Source organism: Trachypithecus francoisi, unplaced genomic scaffold (genome assembly GCF_009764315.1).
Source record: "Trachypithecus francoisi isolate TF-2019V2 unplaced genomic scaffold, Tfra_2.0 Lachesis_group11, whole genome shotgun sequence".
NCBI classification, from domain to species: domain Eukaryota; kingdom Metazoa; phylum Chordata; class Mammalia; order Primates; family Cercopithecidae; genus Trachypithecus; species Trachypithecus francoisi.
In genome coordinates this window covers 11,778,074-11,803,803 of record NW_022681456.1, presented here as the reverse complement: position 1 = coordinate 11,803,803, position 25,730 = coordinate 11,778,074, and the positions used below count along the sequence as shown (strand labels likewise).

Sequence of the window (25,730 nt, the reverse complement as noted above, 5' to 3'; positions counted from 1 at the left end):
GTGTACAGCAGCAACAGAGGTACTGCCCCCTGTTCAGCAGGGCCACCCCATAGGCAGTGTGCCCAGAGTAGCAGCTCAGGGGCAGTTCTGCAGTCCTATTTATACCTACTTTTAATTATATGCAAATTAAGAGGTGAATTATGCAGAAATTTCTAGAAAAAGGGTAGTAACTTCCAGGTCGTTGAGTTGTTGCCATGGAAGGGGGCAGTAACTTCCAGATATTGCCATGGCAACGGTAAACTGACATGGCACAATGGTGGCCATGTCTTATGGAGAGGTGCTTTTGCCTCTTCCTGTTTTAGCTAGTCCTCAATCTGGTCTGATGTCTGAGCCCTGCCACTGGCATCAAGTCCCACCTCCTACTTCAAGACAACCCATTGGATAGGAGAAAATATTTGCAAACCATCTCAAAAGGGATTGATAACCAGAATATATAAGGAGCTCAAACAACTCAATAGCAAAAAAACCAAACAATCCAATTTAAAAATGGGCAAATGATCTGATCAGATATTTCTCAAAAGCAGACATTAAAATGGCCAACGTGGCTGGGTGTCAGTGGCTCATGCCTGTAATCCCAGCACACTGGGAGGCCAAGGTGGAAGAATCACTTGAGGCCAGCAGTTCAGGACAAGCTTGGACAACACAATGTAATTCTGTTTCTATAAAACATAAAAAATTACCTGGGCATGGTGGCATGTGCCTGTAGCCCCAACTACTCAGGAGGGTGAAGCAGGAGGCTTGCTTTATCCCTGGATAAAGAAGATGTCGCATATAAACATTCAGCCATACAAAAGAATGACATCTTGTCATATGCAGCAAGATGGATGGACCTGGAGACCATGATGTGAAGAGAAACAAGCCCAGCATAGAAAGACAAATATCACATGTCCTTACTCATCTGTGGGAGCTAAATAAGCAGATCTCATGAAGATGGAGAGTGGATTGATGGTTACCAGAAGCCAGCGAAGGAAAGAGGGAAAGGGAGATACAAGGGGGAGAAAGAATATATATAACTGTATTTATTACCACCAATTTTCACTTAAAAATGGTAAAGATGGCCAGGCGCAGCGGCTCATACCTATAATCTCAGCATTCTGGGAGGCCAAGGTGGGAGGATTGCTTGAGCCCAGAGTGCAAGGTTACAGTGGCCTATGATCAAGCCACTGCACCCCAGCCTGAGTGACAGAGTGAGATCCTGTTTCAAGAAAAAAAAAAAAAAAGGTAAAGCCAGGCACAGTGGCTCATGCCTGTAATCCTAGCACTTTGGGAGGCCGAGATGGGCAGATCACCTGAGGTCAGGAGTTGGAGACCAGCCTGGCCAACATGATGAAAACCCCGTCTCTACTAAAAATACAAAAATTAGCCAGGTGTGATGTCAGGCACCTGTAGTCCCAGCTACTCCAGAGGCTGAGGCAGGAGAATCACTTGAACCCGGGAGGCAGAGGTTGCATGAGCCAAGATGGCGCCACTGCACTCCAGCCTGGGTGACAGACCGAGACTCTGTCTCAAAAATAAAAAATAAAAAAAAGAAAAATAAATAAAGGTAAAGATGATAAATTATATGTGTATATTTTATCTCAATAAAAAGAGGGTTGTTAACTTCCACATTTTTTAATTTTCCCGTTTTCCTTCTGCTATTCATCTCTAGTTTCGTGGCACTGGATATTCAATACAGACCCATTTTGGGCTCATTTATGTAATACCTTGTTCAGATCTATTCTCTTATAATTTCTCTTTCTCCACACACAGAAAAAGCCAATAATTTGTCATTCTGACCCTGATCTGACTTTCTCTGGGAAATCAAGTCCCTCTTCCTACAACATAAAAAGCAAAGGCTTGACAGAGCCCTGGCTTCACTTTCATCAATCTATAAAGTGTTTTCAATTGAGAGTTTTACCAATGAGGTCCGTTTAGATCCAGCAAAGAGAAGAATCTGCTGACAGTCACATGGAACAGAGGCAACTAAAATAAAAGCCAATTCTTGGCCCAGTGATTATTGGGTACACCAGAGTATGTTATCCATGAATTCAGTATACCTTTACTGGAAGATTCTGCTTATTGAAAAAGTGCATGGGCCGGGCACGGTGGCTCACGCCTGTAATCCCATCACTTTGAGAGGCCAAGGCAGGTGGATCACTTGAGGTCAGGAGTTCAAGACCAACCTAGCCAACATGGTGAAACCCCATCTCTACTAAAAATACAAAAATTACCCGGTGTAGTGGTGGGCACCTTTAATGTCAGCTTCTCCAAAGGCTGAGGCAGGAAAATCATTTGAACCCAGGAGGCAGAGGCTGCAATGAGCCAAAATCATGCCACTGCACTCCAGCCTGGGTGACAGAATGAGACTCTGTCTCAAAAATAAATTAAAAAAAAAAAGAGGCCGGGCGCGGTGGCTCAAGCCTGTAATCCCAGCACTTTGGGAGGCCGAGACGGGTGGATCACGAGGTCAGGAGATCGAGACTGTCCTGGCTAACACGGTGAAACCCCGTCTCTACTAAAAAGTACAAAAAACTAGCTGGGTGAGGTGGTGGGCGCCTGTGGTCCCAGCTACTCGGGAGGCTGAGGCAGGAGAATGGCGTAAACCTGGGAGGCGGAGCTTGCAGTGAGCCGAGATTGCGCCACTGCACTCCAGCCTCGGCGACAGAGCGAGACTCCGTCTCAAAAAAAAAAAAAAGAGTTCATGGAATTTTGATTCAGAATGACTAATACAAGTTATTAGTCATATTCTAGTACAATACTGGGCTTTAAATAAAAAATAAAAATTTCTGGGCTTCTAGACAAAAAAGCGAAAGTGACATGTAAGGGAAAGAAATTAGAATCTACCTTTTTGAGAGCAATACTTTGTACCTGAGGAAAATGGAGTACATATTTAAGAAAAGAAACTGTAAGCCATGAATGTTATATCCAGCAAAACTAACATTCAGGTAGAAAAGACCCTGACATGCCACACTGTGACAGAAGACCTCAGGCGCTATTATTCCCATGATCTCTTCCGGAGAAGTAACAAACTTCAGACAACAAAATGCCTAGAAAGACATCCATACAGGGCAGATCTTGAGTCCTAAATTTGCTACTTGTATAAGTAAGACTAAATGAGGGTGATATGAGAGGGTGTGGGGCCCCTCCCAGTATCAGGTTCACAGGGTGCTAAGACCTGTTTGCTGCTCTTTCCTGAGTGTATGATCTGTCCACAGAGAGTGTCTATAAATGTCTTACAGGAGCAAATTAATCCGGGCATTTACCTAGGCAGTCCTCAGGAGACTGGTGCCCTGGCTAGTGAAACAGGTACAGATGAAAGAGAAGGTCTGTAGGACTGCACAATGAAATGACAGAGTCCTGGCTGGGCATGGTGGCTCATGTCTATAATCCCAGCATTTTGATAGGCTGAGGCAGGTGGATCACCTGAGGTCAGGAGCTCAAGAACAGCCTGGCCAACATGGTGAAACCCCATCTCTGCAAAAATACAAAAATTAGCTGGGCATGATGGCAGGTGCCTGTAATCCCAGCTACCTGGGAGGCTGAGGCGGGAGAATCACTTGAACCCAGAGACGCAGATTGCAGTGAGCCAAGATGGCACCATTGCACTCCAGCCTGGGTGACAGAATGAGACTCTGTCTCAAAAAAAAAAAAAAAAAAAAAAAAAAAAAAAACAAGAAAAGAAAAGAAAAGAAAAAAAGAAAGAAAAGAAAAAACAGAGTCCCATGTACCTGGGCCGTTTGAGGAGCCAGAGGTCTGGTGACATGGAGCAGTTGGGGGGGATAGTGGCGACCCTGTCCCTCTACCTGAACCATCAATATGATCCAGCCAGGAGGCCTGCGTATTAAATATAGACAGCATCCTGGAGCTCTTTTCTTTTTCTGCTAATAATCACTATTCTCTCTACCACCACCAGCACCAAACTTTGCCTGTGCCTTCAAAAAAAAAATCACAGAGGGTGGAGCAGGATGGCTGAATAGGAACCAACACCATTTGGCCAGGCGCGGTGGCTCACGCCTGTAATCCCAGCACCTCGGGAGGCCAAGGCAGGCGGATCACGAGGTCAGGAGATCGAGACCATCCTGGCTAACACGGTGAAATCCCGTCTCTACTAAAAATACAAAAAAATTAGCTGGGTACGGTGGCGGGTGCCTGTAGTCCCAGCTACTTCGGAGGCTGAGGCAGGAGAATGGCGTGAACCCAGGAGGCGGAGCTTGCAGTGAGCCGAGATAGCGCCACTGCACTCCAGTCTGGGTGACAGCGCAAGACTCTGTCTCAAAAAAGAAAGAAAGAAAGAAAAGAAAGAAAGAAAGAAAGAGAAAGAAAGAAAGAAAGGAAAGAAAGAAAGAAACCTACATCATTTGATCATTTGACCCCTCACAGGAACACTAAATTTTAACAGCTAACAACACACAAAAAGAACCATTGCAAGAACCAAAAATCAGATGAGCAATCACAGCACCCGGTTTCAACCTTATATCGCTGAAAGAGATGTTGAAGAGGGCAGGAAAGACAGTCTTGAGTTGCTGATGCCACCCATCCCCCACCCCCCAGCAGCAGCCCTGTGGCATGGAGTATTGGTGTGCTTTGGAGAGGAAGAGCACAGTGATTATGAGACTTCGCATTGTCACAGCAGAAAGCAGAATCCAAGTGTACTTAGCTAACACTGGCTCACACAGGGAGTGCTTGGACTGGCACTCACCGGAATTGCCCATCCTAGCAGTTGGAGCTTGAGTTCTGGCAAGCCTTGCCACTGTGAGCTGGAGTGCTCTGGGGCCCTTAGCAGACTTGAGGGGCAGTTTAGGCCATCAGGACTGCAATTCACAGGCAAACCTGAGTGCCGAGCTGGGCTCACACTCCACAGTGGACTGTGGAGTCAGAGGCACACAACCTCCTGAGACATTAGCTGGGGCAGCTAAGGGAGTTCTTGGGCCACCCCCCACTCCCACCCCTGGCAGTGACCATGTGGCACAGACAGATCTGTGCACGTGGGAAAGGGAGAGCTAGCAACTTGGGGACTTCACATTGAACTCAGGGCTGTCCCATCACAGCAGAGACCTGGCAGCATTCACCATCTGCTGACGAAGGAGCCCCAGGGCCCTGTATAACCAACAGCCATAGCCGGGTAATATGCTGCGGGCATCTACAGCCAACTCAGCTGGCCGAGTTCCTCGCCTCATGGGGGTCCAGTGTACAATGGCTGCAAACAGCAGCTTCCTTAATGGTGCACGCAGCCTGTTTCTTATATGGACTGCTCTAAGGGACCTTGGAGACGGGCCCTTCAGATGGATGTTCGTGTCTCTGACCTTGCACTACCCCAGTGTAGGCTCCAAACAGATACGCGAGGTGCTTTTGGAAAGCCCCAGGCACTGTGGCTGGGTTCACATTGGCCAAGTTATCATGTCCATCTGCCTTGAACCCGGAGAACAAGGAGCATGTAGTTAAGGCCCCGCTCACAGCCAAGTTCAAGTTCCCTGGCCGCCAGAAGATCCACATCTCACAGAAGTGGGGCTTCACCAAGTTCAATGAAGATGAATTTGAAGATATGGTAGCTGAGAAGCGGCTCATCTGAAATGTGTGTACGTCTCACAAGTACATCCCCATTGCGGCCCCCTGGACAAGTAGTGGGCCCTGCGCTCAGGAGAGCTTCCACTGCGCTGCCCCTTCTTAATACTCACCACTAAATCCTACTTCCTGTCCACCGGTGGGCACTGGGCTTTGAGACATGCTGGCTTCAGGTGTGACCCAGCACATTCCCGGCTGTGGTGGCTACAGTGAAAGATGCCTTCTGTTCGAGAAAAGCAGGAGGAAGAGTAAAGGGGACCTGTCTTGCCCCTTAGGTACCAGCTCAGCCACAGTCGGGTGGAGCACCAAGCAGCCTCTTGGGGTCCTTGAGTACAGGCCTAGGCTGTTGGTCAGCATTTGCAGACCTGCCCTGGGCCAAGGGGAGCCCACTGCCCTGAAGGATGAGTCACAGGCCTGAGAGCATTCATCACAGGCTGCCTGAAGAGCCCTGGGGATTTAAGTGAACATCAGCAGTGGCCTGGCAGAACTCCTTATAGGCTGGTGGTAGTGGTGGCCACAAGGAGAGGTTCCTCTGACTGAGGAAAGGGGAGTGAAGAGTGGGAAGGACTTTGTCTTGCGGTTTGAGTGCCAGCTTACCTGCAGTGGAATAGTACGTCTATAGAATTCTATTCTATCTTAATACATCTATAGAATGCTTTATGACTTCAATCCCTGGCTCCCAGACAGCATCTCTGGACCCACCCAGAGCCTAGGGGAACTCACTGCCCTGCAGGGAGCGACAATACCCTGGCTGGGTTTGCCATTTGCTGATTGTAGAGCCCCAGGCCCTTGAGTGAACTCAGGTGGTGGCCAGGTAGCATTTCTAGCAGACCTTAGGTGAGACCCAGTGCCGGGCTGCTTCAGGTCTGAACCAATGCAGTCCCACAGGGGTTCTTGTGTCCTTCCACCCCCAGTTCCAAGAGGCCTAGCTCAGAAAGAGAGGGAGAGACTCCGTTTGTTTGGAAGAAAGTAAGGGAAAAGAACAAGAACTTCTGCCTGGTAATGCAGAGAATTCTTCCGGATCTTATCCAGGACCACTAAGGCAGTACCTTTAGGAGTCCGCAAGAACCACAGTGTTATTGGGTTTGGGGTTCAAGTCCCTTTGAATACCTGGAAAGCCTTCCCAAGAATCACAGGCACAAACAAGCCCAGACGGTGAAGACGACAATAAATGCCTAACTCTTCACTGCTCAGACACTGATGATTATCTATAAGCATCAACACCACGCAGGAAAACATGACCTCACCAAACTGAATAAGGCAACGGGGACCAACCCACAGAAACAGAAATAGGCAACCTTTCAGGTAGACAATTTGAAAGAGCTGTATTGGCCGGGCGCGGTGGCTCAAGCCTGTAATCCCAGCACTTTGGGAGGCCGAGACGGGCGGATCACGAGGTCAGGAGATCGAGACCATCCTGGCTAACATGGTGAAACCCCGTCTCTACTAAAAAATACAAAAAAAAAACTAGCCGGGCGACATGGCGGGCGCCTGTAGTCCCAGCTGCTTGGGAGGCTGAGGCAGGAGAATGGCGTAAACCCAGGAGGCGGAGCTTGCAGTGAGCTGAGACCCGGCCACTGCACTCCAGCCTGGGCGGCAGAGCAAGACTCCGTCTCAAAAAAAAAAAAAAAAAAAGAAAGAGCTGTATTGAGGAAACTCAAAGAAATTCAAGACAACACAGAGAAGGAATTCAGATTTTCCATCAGATGAATGTAACAAGGAGATAGAAATAATTAAAAAGAGTCAAGCAGAAATCCTAGAGTTGAAAATGAAATTGACATACTGAAGAATGCATCAGAGTCTTTTTTTTTTTTTTTTTTTTAAATGCTCATTTATTCTCAAGTACTTGTGCAGGGCTGATTTCAGAGTTTAGGAATGCACCAGTCATGAAATAATGATCCCATCATAGGGCTTAAAATGCTAGACCTCAGAAAAGATTACCATCTTTCAAAAGAATTGAGGAAAAATAATGAAAACCAGGTCGCAGAAAAGTTCTGATCAGAGAAAATAACACAAGAAAACACTGGAGCACACAGTATACAGTTGAAGGGAGAACTGTTTATCCTTCTAGAACCATTACTATTATCAATACAGACTAGAGATACTTTCCTGAAAGGTTAATTTGGTTAATAAGAAATGAAAGCCACTATTAGATGATGTGAGCCAAATGATCTACAAGAGAGAAAAAGAAAACTAACTATATGGAAAAAGCCTGAGGCAAGAGCTAATTAGCTGGTCTGCAAAAAGATCCAAGAAAAATGCCCTAATTTTAGACACGTTAGATATTGCACACTCAAAAAAGAAAAAGAAACATTTAGAAAACTATTTTAAATGTCTTTAATTGCTGAATGCCTCTTTGGCTAATATTTGGAAGATCATTATTTAGTCCTACAACTGATGCATTGTTCCACTTTCCCATCACTTTGTTTGCAAACCACTAAAAGTCTTATTACCTCATCTCTTTGACACATTACCAAAGTGGACCCTATGCTGTAATCACACAGAATAATGTTGGAAAGTATGAATATCTAAATTATTTTTTAAAGGTACTATTCTTTTTCCTTCTGTTTTCAAATCATTTCTGACTGTTTCTAAAGACATGGTCACAGCTGCCTGAAGCATGTCTTCTTCACCCATAGCATCACCTAGATCACTCCCAAGTGCTCCTGAACTGGTGGTTGGCCTTTCACATGGATGTGAACTCTGTCCTGATAGGTCCCCCTGCTGCTGCTGCTGCTGCTGCTCCTGCTGCTGCTGCTGTTGCTGCTTTTGCTGCTCTTTTTCAAAGTAGGCTTCTCGTCTCTTCCAAAGCTCTTCTGAAGTAAGGTTTGTACCTGATGTCCGTGGAATATCTTGAGATATATTTCTGCAACTTGCATACTTAGCTGAATAGCCCTCTGGAGATCTGCTTCCTCATCTTCCATGTCCATTTCCTGGCGACCTAGTGCCAGAGCCCTCTGCAAATCCTCCTCATCTTCGTCTAACATTGCTGAGCCATCATTTGCTTCTAACACTCGTTCCAGGTCTGTTTTATGGACTCTTTCAGTTGTGCTAATTCTTCTCCAATAGGTTTTGGTTGGTGCATCTGTTGGACCCTGATCATCTGCAGGAGTTGGTCAGCTTCGCAATCTGGCAGGTCACCCTTAACAACAAACATAGAATAACCTTCCTGTTGTAATTGAGCCAAGAAAAGTGCAAGATATGTATCTGATACTAATTCTGGACCCATCAAGAGAGAATTCAAGTTAGACCACTGTTTTCCTAATTTCCTAACTGTAAACCAGTGTTCCTTATAATTGCATATAAATGATCTTTCATTTATAGGATCAATCCTGAGCCTCTGATACTCTGGACTGTTGAACAGGATTAGTTCTAAACCCCAAACTTTCAAGGCATTGCTTATAACCTGAATAGAGAAAAAAACCACTGTCATCCATATTTCCAGAAGGCTGCTGTAAAAACGTGTGATAATCTTCACTAGTAACTCCCCCTTCTGCCATTCTCATCCTCTCCTCCTCATCCAGCTGATGTGCAATTGAGGATAATTCCACAGGGCTAAAATATTCTCCTTGCAATAAATTATTCAGGCAATGTTGAGCAGAAAGTGAGCCTTCTTGTTTCTCGTGGAAGATGGACTCCATGTTTATTTGTCTGGAGCCAACGGCCCCCCCGCCGAACCACCCCCTCCAGCTCCGCCCCTGTCCCTGCATCAGAGTCTAAATAGCAGAATTGATCAAGCAGAAGGCCACGCACGGTGGCTCATGCCTGTAATCCCAGCACTTTGGGAGACCGAGGTGGGTGGATCACTTGAAGTCAGGAATTCGAGACCAGCCTAGCCAACATGGTAAAACCATCTATATTAAAAATATAAAAATTAGCCAGGCAAGGTGGTGTGCACCTGTTATCCCAGCTACTCAGGAGGCTGAGGCCAGAGAATCGCTTGAACCTGGGAGGTAAAGGTTGCAGTGAGCCGAGATCACACCACTGCACTCTGGCTCGGTAAACAAAGTGAGACTCTGTCAAAAAAAAAAAAAAAAAAGTTTGAGACCAGACTGGCCTACATGGTGAAACCCCACCTCTATTCAAATTACAAAAATTATCTAGGTATGGTGGGAGGTTGAGGCAGGAGGATAGCTTGAACCTGGGAGGTGGAGGTTGCAGTGAGCCGAGATGGCACCACTGCACTCCAGCCCGGGCAACAGAGCCAGATTTTGTCTCAAAAAAACACTAAAAACCAAAAACCGAAACCAAAAACAAAAAACATCAAAAGACTATGAAAAGCAGTGATTGGATGTTTGGGGTGTGGATATCGGAATCTGGAGCTGGGGACAAGTGTGTCATTTGATAGTCTCTTTTGAGAACCACTGTTGATCTAAAGCTAGTCCAGTTCCCTAGTGGATTGCTAGTAACGGGTCAGCTGCTGAGACGGGGAAAGGGGCCTAATTCCTTTTGCAAAACAAGGAGCAATATTTGCATGAGAACACAGTACATTTCATCACATAAAAACTGCAAAACACCAGGCTCTGCCATTTTTAAGCTAATATTTCTGGGAGTCCACCAAACAGCCTCTAAGATGGAACTGATTGTGAATATGCTGGTGCCAAGTGCAATGGCTCACACCTGTAATCCCAGCTACTTGGGAGGCTAAGGTTGGAGGATCACTTGAAGCCAGGAGTTTGAGGCCATCCTGGGCAACATAGCGAGACTTTGTCTCTTAAAAAAAAAAAAAAAAAAAAAAAAAAAGCTAAGCCAAATGATATAGCCTCTAGAAGCCATAGTTTGCTCATTTACAAACTGGAGGAGAATAAGATGAGAATTGTTGATATTGAGGATCAGAAAGTGCTTCATGATGCATAAAGCAAGTAATGGATTACCAATGCTTTGCTGCTCAGACATACAGCAATGGGTTCATACCATTCTGAGAGTCTAAATTTAGGATGTGTTATGATTAAAATTACCAGTAATTAAGTTTCTTATGCTTCTGAGGCTCTGCTTCCTCATCTGTACACTGTGGCAAGACCTTGTTCTGACTATGCACTGAGGATAAAATAAGGCTTTTTGAAAAAGAGAATGACACAGACCACTAATTAATGATTTCAATGTTCCTGTCCAAGGTCAGGCAAAAGTAATGCAGCTCCATAGAGAATGTCGGTGCAACACTGCCCTCTGCTGGTCAGTAGCAGCACCACCATGGTTACAGAGAGGAAAAGGTCTTTACAGAGGGATTCCTGGGAAACTGAGGCAGAGAGGGGAAGGGATTTGCTCAAGGTCACAGAGTTAGCTTTGGACAAAGTGATGGCTCAAATTTGAGATTCCTGATTCCTAGTTCTTTCTAGAGGGAGAAAAATAAGGGCTGGAAACTAGTGGATTGTGGTTTCACTCTCACCAGGCTCTGCTCCGCGTTTTAAATAGCCGACTGGAATTTCTCGGAAGCTGGGATCTGAGCGCTCACTTGAGGCCCCAAGGCCCACAATCTATTTGCCACCAAAAAACAAGACAAAGCAAAACACCATGGTAACTTGTGTTGAAAAAGATAGATCTTGTTTTTTTATTTCCCCGAATGGTATTTGCTGGGCAGACACGTGTATGTACAGGGTAGCAGTCAGGATGGACCACAGGCCCCCATACCATGAAACTCTTCAGACTCTCCCCTAGAAATGAGGGGAACTGAGCCGGGTGCAGTGGCTCATGCCCGTAATCCCAACTTGGGAGACTGAGGCAGGAGGATTGCTTGAATCGAGGAGTTCAAGGCTGCAGTGAGCCATGATTGTGCCACTGCACTCCAGCCTGGGAGACAGAGTGAGATTCTAACTCAAGAAAAAGAAAGGAAGGAAGGAGGAGGCCGGGCGCAGTGGCTCAAGCCTGTAATACTAGCACTTTGGGAGGCTGAGACGGGCGGATCACAAGGTCAGGAGATCGAGACCATCCTGGCTAGCATGGTGAAACCCCATCTCTACTAAAAATACAAAAAACCAGCCAGGCGAGGTGGCAGGCGCCTGTAGTCCTGGCTACTCGGGAGGCTGAGGCAGGAGAATGGCATAAACCCGGGAGGTGGAGCTTGCAGTGAGCTGAGATCCGGCCACTGCACTCCAGCCTGGGCGACAGAGCAAGACTCCGTCTCAAAAAAATAAAATAAAATAAAATAAAATAAAATTAGCCAGGCATGGTGGCATGCACCTGTAGTCCCAGCTATTCGGGAGGCTGAGGCAGAAGAATCACTTGCACCCAGCAGGTGGAAGTTGCAGTGAGCTGAGATCGCACCGCTGCACTCCAACCTGGGCGACAGAGAGAGACTCCATCAAAAAAAAAAAAAAAAAAAATTCTCAGAGCCAAGGAGAATGCATTAAATGTGCTCAGGAATAATTGCAACATCAGATACAAAATGAGAAGCCACATTATGAAGGGACACAGAGATGCTAGATTATCCAAGACTCTTGGTCAAAAGGGATAGGTGTGCCTGTTCCAATTGGCTTAAGCAATAAAGGGAGGTTACTGGCTCCTAAATCTAGTTGAGGTTTCAGGTATGGCTTGATCAGGGTGTCCAAATGATGTTATCGGAAATCCCTCCATCATTTCCCTCTGGTTTTTTCTAAGTCAACTTAATTCCCTGCTGGCATGATGGCCACCAAGAACTTTAGGCTTATATCCTGCCAGCTTAGGCACTCCAGCTCAAAGAGCACCACTTTTTCAATGATTTTAGCCAAAATTCCAGAACTTGTCTTAGACCAACCTGAATCATGTGCCTGCTCTTGAACAAAGCACAGTAGCCAGGGGAAAATCGTGCTTTGATTATCTAGGACTGAGTCCTGGACCCGCCCCTGCAACTTGTGGAAGGGGACAGCTCGACCTGAGCCATATCAACTGAGAACATAGGAAGCATGGTTCTACCAAGAGATGTCTATTCCAGGTATGATGGAACCTCAGAGGAGAGCATGACTGTCTTTCAGCTGGTGAATCAGGGAATGGTCCAATAAGCCACAGCTACAGATATGAAGGTCTGTTGATTTCAGATTCAGCTAGAGGAGGAAGTTGGGCATGACAGAAAAAGCTATCAATCTCTGCTATAGTTAAATATTTGAATATTGGATTGTTTGCAGAACTTGTGAAATCAGTGACCTCTGGGTCATGTAGGAACCCAGCACATGCCCACAGGACACAGCCTAGCAGCTGATCAGAGCAATAGTTCATACCTGAGACCCCGGACTTTCAGACCCTCCCCCAGCCCCCACCAGCCTCTGTCAGTGCCGAGCTGGACCAAACAAACCACATGAGGTTGGTCGGGCCTCTACCCCATGGAAAAACACAGAATGGTCATTTTTTGCCTGTACATTCCTGGACAAATAAATTCTCTTTTGGGAGCTTTTTCCTGGCTGGGCTATGTTATATGCCTCAGAGCTGCCCAGATCCCCTGGGAACCCAAAGATTTCCTTGCATGTGTAGGATAGGCTACTCATTCAGCCCAGGTCAGAGGACTGTTTCATGGGTGTTGGTGGCAGGAATTCTTGGTTGTCTTCAATATCTGGATCCCTGATTTTCGGTGGGGAACATGGTCAGCAGAATAAGGACTGCATTTCCCACCTTCTACTGCAGGTAGGTGTGACCGCGTGACTACGCTCTGGCCAATGACCTGCAAGTGGCAGTGACAGACCACATCCTTCAAGGGAGGACCACGCCCTATCTTTCTCCTTCCCTCCTTCTTCCAGGCTTTTTATTTTTTATTCTTATTTATTTATTTATTTTATTATTATTATTTTTGTTTTGTTTTTTGTTTTGTTTTTTGAGATGGAGTCTCGCACTTTCGCCCAGGCTGGAGTGCCAGTGGTGCAATCTCAGCTCACTGCAAGCTCCACCTCCCGGGCTTACGCCATTCTCCTGCCTCAGCCTCCCGAGTAGCTGGGACTACAGGCGCCTGCCACCACGCCCAGCTAATTTTTTTTTTGTACTTTTAGTAGAGACGGGGTTTCACTGTGTTAGCCAGGATGGTCTTGATCTCCTGACCTCGTGATCCATCCGCCTTGGCCTCCCAAAGTGTTGGGATTACAGGCGTGAGCCACAGCACCCAGCCTATTTATTTATTTTTTGAAATGGAGTCTTGCTCTGTCACCCAGGCTGGAGTGTAGTGGTGTGATCTCGGCTCACTGCAACCTCTGCCTCCCAGGTTCAAGCGATTCTCCTGCTTCAGCTTCCCAAGTAGCTGGGATTACAGGCATGCACCACCATGCCCGGCTGATTTTTTGTATTTTTAGTAAAGACAGGATTTCACCATGTAGGCCAGGTGGGCCTCGAACTCCTGACCTCAGGTGATCCACCTGCCTCAGCCTCCCAAAGTGCTTCCAGCATTTTTAGAATTCACTTCTGGTGGGAACCATTTTGGATCATGCTCATGAGAGTAACACCACAGAGATGGCAGAGCTGGGGTTGGGTCTGGTGGCTCACGCTTATAATCCTACCACTCTGGGAGGCCGAGATGGAAGGATTGCTTGAGCCCAGGAGTTTGAGACCAGTCTGGGCAACATAGTGAAACCTCATCTTTACAAACAAACTCTTGGCTCAAGTGATCTTCCCATCTCAGCCTCCCAAGATCTCTGTGCTTCTCGCTGCCCATGGCACAGCTCTTACCAAAACTCCCTCTTTTCACTGGCCTTTTATTCAGTCAAACCAAATTTCCCTTGGCGCTCTCTCCTGCTCTCTCTCTCACTCGCTTTTTTTCATACCCACCCCCATTTCTCTTATGCCTGGAACAGTCTCCCACTTAGCATCTGCCTGCCCAGTTCTTTGCCTTCCTTTACAACCCCACCTACCACTTAGTTTCTCTAAGTGGCTAATTAACTGAAAGTTGAATAATTATACCTCTTTCCCCAAAACACATCTCTGAAATCCCACATGCCCCTGGGGTTGTGATCCATGAAGAAAGGTCTCTGACTACCTAATTTTCATTAAGGGAATTCAATGAGATGACTAATTACAAGCACCATGCCTGGTACATAATAATGTTCAGTGAACTGCAGCTATTAATAATGATATGTTAATAATAATAAAATAATAATAGGATATAAGCTCTTAGAAGACAAGGACAGTGGCTCCTCTATGCCAAGGTTCAATAATCCAATATTCAACTTTTTTTTTTTTGTTTTGAGACGCAGTCTCGCTCTGTTGCCCAGCCTGGAGTGCAGTGGCGCAATCTCGGCTCACTGTAACCTCAGCCTCCTGGGTTCAAGCAGTTCTCTGCCTCAGCCTCCCGAGTAGCTGGGATTAAAGGCACCTGCCACCAGGCCCGGCTATCACCATCCCCTCTCCTCTTCCTGCAGGTTACCCACCTGCAGGAAGGAGCCAAGGTAGGCAACCCAGAGCCAACCTAGAGCCAAGGTGCCCTCCCTACACCTTCTTCCCGGGGCTGCCAGCGACCCTGAGCTCATCCTCCTGACCTGCAGACCCCTTGGCTCTGGCCCTCACATCCTGCTTGCTGTACCTGCTTTATCCCACGTCACCATCTCCATCCTCCAGCCTCGTGACAATCCTGGTTCCTACCCATTCCATTGGCTTCTCCATTTGGCTTGGAGCTCTTTAGCTGGATTGAGACGACTACTCTGATGAGTGCCATGTCACTGGCTCAACAGAATGGGCCCAAGTGAGTCCATGTCATTGACACGAAAGTGCTGTCAGTTTGGTGGGGACCAAGGAATGAGACTGTGTTTCAGTTGTGTTCGTTTGAACAATTACACACTTAGGGCTTTTTATGCGGATGCTCAGAGAGAAATATGGAAGGACAAGATCTCATAGAAAACAAGAAGACACGTTTTCTTGTCTTCCTGGAGTCCAGGGCTAGGGAGGACCTCTCTATTGTGGATCACTCGAGGGAGTCTTGGCGCTGGTGGTCTTCACGCCAAAGCCCCATGACTCAGCTCTTCTCTTCCTTCTCTCAGTCTCTCTGCTTCTGTTTTTTGTCTCATGTACTAAACGTCCAACTATTCAGCATAACTGTATTCTGCTTCCCCTCTCTATCCTCTGTAGCAAAACGCACTGTTGGAATTACATTTTTATTTTTTTAAGACAGAGTCTCACTCATTCCCTAGGCTGGAGTGCAGTGGTATGATCTCAACTCACTGCAACCTCCACCTCCCAGATTCAAGTGATCCCCCTGCCTCAGCCTCCTGAGTAGCTGGGACTACAGGTGCCTACCACCTTGCCCAGTTATTTTTTGTATTTTTAGTAGAGACGGGATTTCACCATGTTGGCCAGGCTGGTCTCGAACCCCTGACCTCAGATGATCCACCTGCCTTGGCCTCCCAAAATGCTGGGGTTACAGGCATGAGCCCCTGCGCCCAGCTGGAATTAAATTAATAATTTTTATTTCTGCTTTAGCAAGAGAGGTGGTGACTCGCTGATACAAGGAAGATATCTCCCCTTCCAAGGGTGATGTATTTAGCTTTCGGGTTAAAAAGGAGATGCTGTCAGGCACGTGTGGCTATCCTGATAGATGACATAAAAACACAGGGGAAGTGCTCTTTGTGTTAAAACAAGAAAAAAGAAAAAACAAAACTTGTTTCCTCAAAGCTTAAATACAGAATTACCACACGACCCAGCAATTCTACTACAGGCTGTATCCCCTCAAAGAATTGAAAGCAGGAACATGAACAGGAATCTGTAGAACCATGTTTATACCAGCATTATCCACAGTAGCCAAAAAAGTGGAAAGAAACTACATGTTTATCAACAGATTAATAGATAAACAAAATGTAGAATATCTGTACAGCAGAATATTATTCAGCCTTTAAAAGAAATGAAATTCTGGGCCAGGCGCAGTGGCTCACACCTACAATCCCAGCACTTTGGGAGGCTGAGGCAGACAGATTTCTTGAGCCCAGCAACATGATGAAACCTCATCTCTCCCAAAAATACAAAAATTAGCCCAGTGTGGGGGTGCCCGCCTATAGCCCCAGCTACTGCGAGGCTGAGGCAGGAGGATCACTTGAGTCCTGGAGGTCTAGGCTGCAGTGAGCTATGATGATGCCACTGCATTCTAACCTGGATGACAAAGCAAGATCTTGTCTCAGAAAAGAAAGAGAGAGAGAGAGGAAGGAGGAAGGGAGGGAGGAAGGAAGGAAGGAAGGAAGGGAGGGAGGGAGGGAGGGAGGGAAAGGAAGGAAGGGAAGGAAGGAAGGAGCTAGTCAGAGGCAGTCGACCCCCATTATTGGAATGAGAGTATCTCTTCTGTGTTCATTGGACTAAAGGAGAAGCTGCTAGAACTCTCAAGGGGAATGAGAAAATGGAAGGGAATTGAGGCTTTGGGTCTATAAGGTAGTAGACACCTGAGCCACATTCCAGTACCTTATTCCAGGACCTGTCGATGACCAGGAAGATGCCAGGGAAAGGACACCACAGGAAAGATGCAAGGGTGGGTGGCCCATTGTGTGCTGGATCTGAGACTGATCCCAGCACCCAGGCAGGTTGCCTCCAGCAGGAGGATGTTTGCCTGGCTCTGTACTGCAGGGATGCTGTGGTCAGTCTTCTGATCATCACAGAATTCTTTGGCTATGAGTAAATGAAAGCCCAGTTAAAATGGCTTAAATAATATTTCAGAGAGAGAGAGAGAGAAAGAGCGAGAGAGAGTCCCAAGGTAGGGTGGCTCCTGGGTTAGTTAACTCAGCAGTTCAAACCAAGTTCTTTATCATTCTGCTCTGCCATGCAGAGCATGTCATTTCAGAAAGGCCATCTCTTCATGTGTCTGTTTCTTAGGAATTACTCCTTCCTTTTTTCCTTCCCTCCTTCCTTCCTTCCTGGCTTCTTTCCTACTTTCCTTCATTTCTTCTGTCCTCCCTCCTGCCCTCCCTCCTTCCTTCCTTGATGGGATCTCAGTCTGTCACCCAGGTTGGAGTGCAGTGATGTGCAACCTTGACTCTTGGGCTCAAGTGACCCTTCCACCTCAGCCTCCCAAGCAGCTGGGACTGTAAGTGTGCACCACTCATGCCTGGCTAGTTTTTAACATTCTTGTAGATGGGTTTCACCATGTTGCCCAGGCTGGTCTTGAACTCCTGATCTCAATCAATCCTCCCACCTCAGCCTCCCAAAGTGTTGAGATTACAGCTGTGAGCCACTGTGCCCAGCCCCTACATCTTTCTTTAGAAGCCCCCCAACAAGTTTCCTCTCATGTTTCATAGCCATATACTCATCTTCATATCCACTCCTACACCAGTCACCCACAACCAGAATAAGACTAACGTGAATACTCCTGAATTGGGGATGAAGTTGTCTTTCTCAAGGGTTTCAAACCTGAACAAAATTGGGGATTCTGTTAATAAGGAAAGTAGAATGGATTATTTATTATTTATTGAGATAGGGTCTCAGCACTCCAGGCTGGAGTGCAGTGGCGTGATCGTGGCTCACCTCTACCTCCTGGGCTCAAATGACCCCCGCAACCGCCACCCAGCTTCCAGAGTGGCTGGGACCTAGGCTCATGCCCACCACACCTGGTTATTTTTTCTATTTTTGGTAGAGAAAAGGGGTCTCGCTATGTTGCCCAGGCTGGTTTCAAACTCCTGGGTTCAAGGGATCCTCCTGCCTCAGCCTCCCAAAGTGCTAGGTTTACAGGCATGAGCCACCGTGCCACACCTATAATGGATTTTGAATGGGCAATTAGGAGTGTCTGCTACACCCCGATACTGACAAGCTCTAAGGATTAATGGACACGTGGGAAGGATTTCAAGCATGTTTCAAGCATGCTTCTATTACCAATTAGCAGGTAGGGATATGACCCAAACTCTGGGTCAAAGGTGGCTCACCTACAGACGCTCATTCCAGCCTGTGAGATGGAGAAAAGGAAGAGTGGAGCGTGCTCTTTATCTTTAAGGTCCTGACCTCTGCATACAAAGTTCCCTCTACTTCCTGCCCTGAGTAAGACCTGGCTCTCTTCCCTGACAGTTCTTGAAGCCCTTCCCAGAGGATGGTGGTCCGTATCCCACCTCCATGGTGTCCTCTACACTCCACACCTCTATTTCCAGATCCATAGTCCTCTATCTTGAGTAAGTGCTGAGGCTCCTGACATCTGCCTGTGCCACCTTCTGCGCCTTCTCATTGATGATGCCTACTCATCAATCAATCAATCAACCTTTATTCATGCCTACTCATCAATCAATCAATCAACTCTTATTCTCAGAGGGCTTTGGCAACTGGCTTATCCTTCTCGCCCCAGTTCCTACTGCCATATTGGTGACTTTAATGAGCCAGGACCTGGCCGAACTCCTGGCCCCTCAACTCCTGTCCCTTCTTATTCCAATGACCTTCACCTCCACTCTACTTTAGCCACCATCTCCCTGGACCATGTACTGGCCCTCATTTTCTCCTGGAATGAATCTTCCTCTAAAGTCTCGCATTTCTCTGATCACAGACTTGTACCTTCTGCTCTTTTGATCATTCCAGTTTAGCAGTTCTTTGAACTCTAGAATCCCTTGGCCCTTCCACTTTCTCCCTCTCAGGACCCTCCTTCCTCCAATTCCTTTCCCATCCAGCCTAGATTCATTGATCTTTGCTATACCCAGGCATGGACGTTGTGAACGACTCCCCGACAGCCATTCCAACCCAGACGGTTGGTCCACGCCGGTCATGGTCATTCTCTGTCTCTTATCAGGAGCGGAACAGTCATGTGACTCACTTCTAGTACTACAGGGTAGAGTGAGGTGGGGTAAAGAGGACTCTGGGAAAGATTTTCCCATGAAAGAGACACAAGAATTGATGATTCTTCCTTCTGAGGATGAACCCAACAACAAGGGTGGCAGTGCAGAGAGACAGAAAGAACCCAGATCCTTGATGATGTTGTCAAGCCACCAAATCAACCCCATCTGAAGTATCTTCCCCCAGGATATCCTAATACATGAAATAATAATTTATTTCATATTCAAGCCAGCTTGAGTCAGGCATTCTGCTGCTTTCAGACAAAAGCACCCTAAATAACATAATTTGCAACTTGCAGCAAAAGCCCAGTCCTGGATCAATGTAAATTTCCTTCCATTCTGTTTTTATACCTGTTCTGCTTAGACTGGTGGAGAAAACAATAGGTCCTCAGCCCTCCAGAAACCTCAGACGTCTCTCTACCCATCCACCATTAGGAGAGCCTTTCCCCATCCATCTCCAGTTTTTGTTTAGGGTTGCAGAAGCCGTGGGTTGTTATGTAAAATAGCCAGCTGTCTTGACTATGAAACAGATATTTTTTAAAGTTCCTGAGGATAGCATGGGTATTTGACTTGGGTAGAGGGGAATAGAGGGGAGATCTTGAGGTTAAAAGAAATCCAGCATTCATAAGAAGGTAGGGTAGTTATACCCAGATTTAGTTGAGTGAACCAAGTCATTCCCAGTGGCTGAGGTGAGTTAGGGGACAAAAAGAAGCTTCCTGCCCCCTGTTGTGGCCTGGCAGGGGTGCAAGCCCCAGGGAAGGGTGACCTATGGGAGAGCAATAGAATCAGCTCCTGTATCTTGGGCCTGGCTAGTTACTGTCCCAGTAACACATGTTGACACCATAACAAACATAGTAGATACCAATGATGACACATCTTAAAACTATGTGAACCAGTTGGGAAGTCCTGGTGGGTTGCTGAGTGTGGAGGTGGGAGGCGGTTCCTGTTGGTGGGAAGGCCCCAGGCCCGTAGCATAATCTCAGTCACCTAGACTGTTGGCAATAACACATTCATGGTCTCTAATTCTTACCCCGGAATTCCTGTTTTCCCTGTTGGCTCCCTCCTCCCATTCACCATAGCAACTATTTTGAATCTTCTCGACACTCATCCCACCTCCCACGTGCCTGCCTTCCCTCTCACTCTCAGGCACCCCTGCCTCCCCTTCCTGCCTGCCTCCCTCCCTTTCTCTCTCTTTTTCTCTTTCTTTCTTCTTTCTCTCTCTCCCTCTTTCTCTCTCTTTCCTTCCTCCCTCCCTTCTTCCTCCCTCCCTCCCCACTTCCTTCTTTCCTTCCTTCTTTCCTTCAAATCTTCTCTACACTCATCCCACCATCCCACCCACCTGCCTTCCCTCTCACTCTCGGGCAACTCTGCCTCCTATTGCTTTTTCTCTCTCTCTTTCTTTCTTTCCTTCCTTCCTTCCTTCCTTCCTTCCTTCCTTCCTTCCTTCCTTCCTTCCTTCCTTCCTTCCTTCCTTCCTTCCTCTTCCTTCCTTCCTTCTTTCTTCTTCTTTCTTTCTTTTTTTTTTTCAGCGTCTTGTTCTGTTGCCCAGACTGGGGTGCAGTGGTGCAATCATGGCTTACTGCAGCCTTGACCTCCTGGGCTCAGGTGATCCTCCCTCCTTAGCCTCCCAAGTAGCTGGGACTACACTGCCTCCTATTTCACACAGAAAATTTTTTTTAAATTTTCATTTCGTTATGTTGCCCAGGCCGGTCTCAGACTCCTGACCTCAAGTGATCCTCCCACCTCAGCTTCCCAAGTAGCTGAGACTACAGGTGTGAGCCACCACACAAGGCTTCCCACAAAATAGATGCCATCTATCTGATTGGGACTATCCTTACCTTCCTTGCTTACCCACAACTGTTGTAGCACTGTCCAACTGAGCTTTCTATACTGCTGGGCAAGTTCTGTATATCTTTGCTGCTCAATATGGTAGCCACTAGCTACATGTGGCTATCAAGATATGGCTTGTACAGCTGAAAACGTGAATTTTAAATTTTACTTCATTTTAATTAATTTAAATTGAACTAGGTGTGAGTGGCTGCCCTATTAGGCAGCACCAGTTTAGCATAACTAAAAGAAAACATTTGTGGATACCAAGGCACTGGGGTTTCTGCTAACCCTCTGACACCACTAGGCAATAGGCTATTGACCAACCATTACAGGAATTCTGAATTAGATGATGAGAAGGAATTAAGAGAGAGTTAAAAAAAAAAAAAAAAAAAAAAAAAAAGTAGTACATTCGGCAGAGTGTAGTGGCTCACACCTGTAATCCCAGCACTTTGGGAGGCCGAGGCAGGCGAATCACGAAGTTAGCAGTTCATGATCAGCCTGGCCAACATGGTGAAACCTCATCCCCACTAAAAATACCAAAAAAAAAAAAAAATTAGCTGGGCATGGTGGCATACGCCTGTAATCCCAGCTACTCGGGAGGCTGAAGCAGAATCACTTGAACCCAGGAGGCGGAGGTTGCAGTGAGCAGAGATCATGCCATTACACTCCAGTCCAGACGACACAGTGAGACTCCATCTCAAAAAAAAAAGGAAAAAGAAAATTTAAAAGGCACATTCACTGAGAAATTGCCCCGGAGAAATGTAGAGGAAAAAAATATTGCTTTGGCATGTTGTTTTAGTTGTGGCAGTTATGAAGAAAGAAACCACAGTGAACCATGGCTGGAACATTTGTTCCATGGTGGTACATGGCTCTGTACACCTGACAGACAAGAAAAGCCTTGTATCATGGCTGCAAAGCCCCACTGATACTGACATGCTCACAGCGTCTGTGGGAGGAAAAATGGGACACCATCCACGTAGAGAAGAGAGTGAGGTGTCATCATCATCAGTTGAGTAACTTCAAAGGGCATCCAGTTATCCTTGTTTGCATTTTCTACCTTTCATGCCAATGTATGCAACACAACCAGATTGGTAACTTGCAGGTCCCATTTTGTGTGGCTGATTTTGCTCACTTTTGGAGACTTTGTTGCTGGGGCAGTCCTGGAGAAATAGCTGAGGGAGCAAACCAGCTGAATACTCATTATTTTCTTAAGCAGTAGATAGCTGCAAAAGCTCCCTTTCGTTTCTTAAACAGTTTTTTTCTTTTTCTTTTTTTTTTTTTTGAGACGGAGTCTCGCAGTCGCCCAGGCTGGAGTGCAGTGGCCGGATCTCAGCTCACTGCAAGCTCCGCCTCCCGGGTTTACGCCATTCTTCTGCCTCAGTCTCCCGAGTAGCTGGGACTACAGGCGCCCGCCACTCGCCCGGCTAGTTTTTTCTATTTTTTAGTAGAGACGGGGTTTCGCTGTGTTAGCCAGGATGGTCTCGATCTCCTGACCTCGCGATCCACCCGTCTCGGCCTCCCAAAGTGCTGGGATTACAGGCTTGAGCCACCGCGCCCGGCCCGACAGTTTCTTTCAGTCTCTTTACCTGTAGGTATGCTTGTTTGCAAGGACTCCAGATGGCCTGGGGGCTTCAGAACCTTTCGCCAATTATCAGAGGAAGGTAAAGGCTGCTGGAAACCAGAGCAAACCAGAATCAGGGACTCCTTGTTATCTTTAGACCATTAATATGTCATTATAATACTAAAATTCCCACCTATAGAAGAAAATTGCTATTTTCTTTTTTTTTTTTTTTTCTTTTTTTTGAGACAGTCTCACTCTGTCGCCCAGGCTGGAGTGCTGTGGTGCAATCTTGGCTCACTGCAACCTCCACCTCCTGGGTTCAAGTGATTCTTCTGTCTCAGCCTCCCGAATAGCTGGGAGTCTCAAGCTGTGTGCCGCCACACCTGGCTAATCTTTGCAGAAAATTGCCATTTTCTAAACATGCATCCTGTGAAGAGACATGTTTATGATTTGTACCTGCACATCTAAAGTTCCTCCCTGCACAAACATACAAACCTCCCCACCCCATATCTAACTCCCTAAAATTCCCCAGATACCCACACCTTGGGGAGGAGGAGGTGTCTCTGGAGCGAGCGGTCATTCCTTCTCCTTCTCTGGCCAAAGAGTAAATCCCAGTTGGCTTCCCCCCGCCCACCCTGCAATTTGTGTGTTCTTTCTTTGCAACTGATACAAAGTAGGGAAAGGAGTCAGTTTACCCATGACAGTTCTATCACATTATAAATAGTTACACACCTTTGTAAATCTGTAAAATTTGAGTACATTTTCCTGTCTCCTCTGACGTCCCCTGAACGAGCAGCCAATTGTTTAAAGATCCTATTTGGAGAAATTTCTTTCTCCCCTGATTTAAATGCTTTTATTACACACTAAGTTCCTACTCTTTTTTTTTTTTTTTTTCCATTATTGCATACAGAGTCTTACTCTGTGGCCCAGGCTGGAGTACAGTAACATAATCTTGGCTCAATGCAGCCTTGACCTTCTGAGGTGAAGTGATCCTCCCATTTCAGCCTTTCAACAAACCGGAACTACAGCTGTACACTCCCACAACTGGCTAATTTTTTTATTTTTTTGTAGAGACAGGGTTTTGCCATGTTGCCCAGGCTGGCCCCGAACTTCTGGGCTCAAGCAATCCTCCTGCCTTGGCCTCCCAAAGTGCTGAGACTACAGGTGTGAGCCACCGCACCCGGCCTGCACCTATCTTTGTGTTTAATACTTGACTCCACTCTGTTCCAATAATGTATCTGTCAGTTCCCTTACTAGAGCTGCTTTAATTACACAGCTTTACCATTGCTCTTAATATCTCCTTGGCCACCGGCTTATTTGTGAAGTGTTCATCCTGTGGCCTCTGGGGACTCACTGTCTCCCGGCTTTCCTCTCCTCCTTACTCGGCCTCAGCTTGGTCTCCTTGGTGTTGGTGTCCTTCAGGGATCTGTCTTCGGTCCCCCTCCATATCACTGTGCCCTCTCCCTGGGCAGATCCCTGGCTCCACTCTTGCCCCTTCCGCCCATTTTCCATGGTGCAACCAGAGTGCTCTGACTGAGCTGCAAATGAGATCATGCCATACCCGTTTATAAACCCACCTATTGTTCTCAGAGTAAATTCCAGACAGACTCCTTAACAGCAGCACATAAGGCTGGGCGAGATTCAGGTGCAAGTAGTTTGTTTCGGAGGTGAGCCAGGAAGAGGAGTGGAGAAGTGAGACCCGGAAGGGAAAGCAGCCAACACAGGAAGCATTAAAGAGCAGGTCAGCAGGCTGGACGCAGTGACTCACGCCTGTAATCCCAGCACTTTGGGAGGCTGAGGCAGGCGGATCACCTGAGGCGGCAGTTCTAGACCAGCCTGGGCAACATAGTGAAACCCCAACTCTACTAAAAATACAAAAATTAGCCGGGAGTGGTGGCACGTGCCTGTAGTCCCTGCTACTCGGGAGACTGAGGCAGGAGAAGCACTTGAACCCAGGAGGCAGAGGTTGCAGTGAGCCGTGATTGCACCACTGCACTCCAGCCTGGGCCACAGAGCAAGCCTCTATCTCAAAAAAATAAATAAAATTAATTAATTAAAGAGCAGGTCACAGCTGTGGGCGTCTGGGCTCAGTCTCCCTCAGGCCCTCTGGAGACGGCCTAGACGTATCTGAGTTGTCCCACCTTGGGGAGGAATTGGGGTATTTAACCAGCAGTCCCACAGCCTTGGAGCCTCTATTCTCTGAGAGTCACATTCTCTCTCTCTCTCTCTCTCTCTCTCTCTCTCTCCGCCCCCCCCGCCTTCCTTTCTTTCCTCCCTCCCTTCTCCCCTCATGGACGCTGGCCCTTTTCACCACATTTGATTATGGCCCCACCCACAGCCATAGCTGATTGGACCAGGGATAAAGAATTAGGCCAATCAGATTCATTTCTCTTGAGTCCTTGCGTTCTGGAGAGCATTGCGGAACCACGTGCCCTGGGAGAAACAGGAAATTGGTGTTTAGAGACTCGCAACGGGCACACAGAGAGACAAACAGAGGCGGGCTTCAGACAAATTGAAAGAGCAACCTCGGCACAGGACAGTTTTCTGATTCTATTAATAGGTTCTCATGAGGTTGGGCACGTTTCCTGCACTGGCAGTCTGTCAGATAAGTGTTTCCTCAAAAAAAAAAAAAAAAAAAAGCCTCCCTTTCCTGCTGAAGAATGTCACTTGATTTTCTGTAAATTGTAAACACACCCACACACTCACACAACTAAGAAATCAATCCCCATTTTTTTTTTTTTTTTTTGGTAACTTTACATTGTTTCCATCACGAGTTCAGAACATTCATTGCTGCTGTGAGACTCTCCAGAGTTCTCATTAAAGAGTTCAAGACAGTGGCTGTTCCGTTAGCCTCGATCTCTGAGTGATTACAGAGAGCAGAGCCTTCTGGGAGACCCATGATGGACATATAGTGTGAGTGAGAATTAATTCATCACTGCTATAAGCCATGAGACACTGAGAGTGCTTTGTTATTGCAGCATAACCTGTCCTATCGTGATAGAATCATAAAAAGTGCTGAGAAACAATTTGCTGGACACGGGACCCAGGAAAGTCATGGAAACCAAGGGAAAAAAACTGGTCCAAGATGCAGAAAGTGGCCAGTGATGTTGAATGCATCCAAGAGATCAAGT

At 46.8% G+C, this 25,730-nt stretch overlaps 1 non-coding gene and 1 pseudogene across 2 annotated transcripts; one reads left to right on the top strand and one right to left on the bottom strand.

The window, feature by feature from the left end:
• Nucleotides 1-5,119: 5,119 nt before the first annotated feature.
• Nucleotides 5,120-5,254, top strand: LOC117091219. The gene has a single exon (XR_004440327.1). It is a non-coding gene; the product is annotated as a small nucleolar RNA SNORA70 (small nucleolar RNA).
• Nucleotides 5,255-7,363: 2,109 nt separating this feature from the next.
• On the bottom strand, nucleotides 7,364-22,707 carry LOC117089275 (annotated as a pseudogene). Its single transcript, XR_004439537.1, has 3 exons — nucleotides 22,625-22,707; nucleotides 16,870-17,073; nucleotides 7,364-8,683 (listed from the first exon to the last, which is right to left on the bottom strand). The product of XR_004439537.1 is annotated as an ataxin-3-like (transcript).
• Nucleotides 22,708-25,730: the final 3,023 nt, after the last annotated feature.